Genomic DNA, 676 nt, shown 5'->3' with positions numbered 1-676 from the left:
TCTCGTAGTGGTGGAGTGTTGTAACACCCCGGATGTAACTTGCCATATTTGTAACTCCGACTCTTGCCATTTTCGGCGATGTGATATGTTTTTCCCTCCGCTGTCGGGTTTTTGTCTTTCGTTTTGTATTTTGTCATGTCATGCATTTTCATATCATGTCATCATGTGCATTGCATTCGCATACGTGTTCGTCTCATGCATCCGAGCATTTTCCCCGTTGTCCGTTTTGCAATCCGGCGCTCCTATCTCCTCCGGTGCACCCCTCTTGTTTTCTTTCGTGTGCGTGTGTCAAACTTTCTCGGAATGGACCGAGGCTTGTCAAGTGGTCTTAATATACCACCCGGAGACTACCGGTCAAGTTTCGTTCCATTCGGAGGTCGTTTGGTACTCCAACGGTTAACCGGGCATCCGCAAAGTCCATTTGAGTGTCCAGCGAAAACCCCCTCTAAAACCAGCCCAAAACCCACCAAACTCTCTTCCATGCTCTAGGTCGTTCGATCACGATCGTGTGGGCGAAAACCGCACCTCATTTGGAGTCTCCTAGCTCCCTCTACCTATTTATATGTGGGCATCCCGAAAAACGAAACTCCAGACGAAACCCTAGCTTCTCCCTTCGCGCCGCGCTGGACGCGTCCGCTCCGGCCGGACAACATCCGCCGCGCGCCCGGCAAACCGG

Source organism: Triticum aestivum, chromosome 7D, assembly GCF_018294505.1.
Source record: "Triticum aestivum cultivar Chinese Spring chromosome 7D, IWGSC CS RefSeq v2.1, whole genome shotgun sequence".
NCBI classification, from domain to species: domain Eukaryota; kingdom Viridiplantae; phylum Streptophyta; class Magnoliopsida; order Poales; family Poaceae; genus Triticum; species Triticum aestivum.
This window is presented reverse-complemented; position numbering follows the sequence as displayed.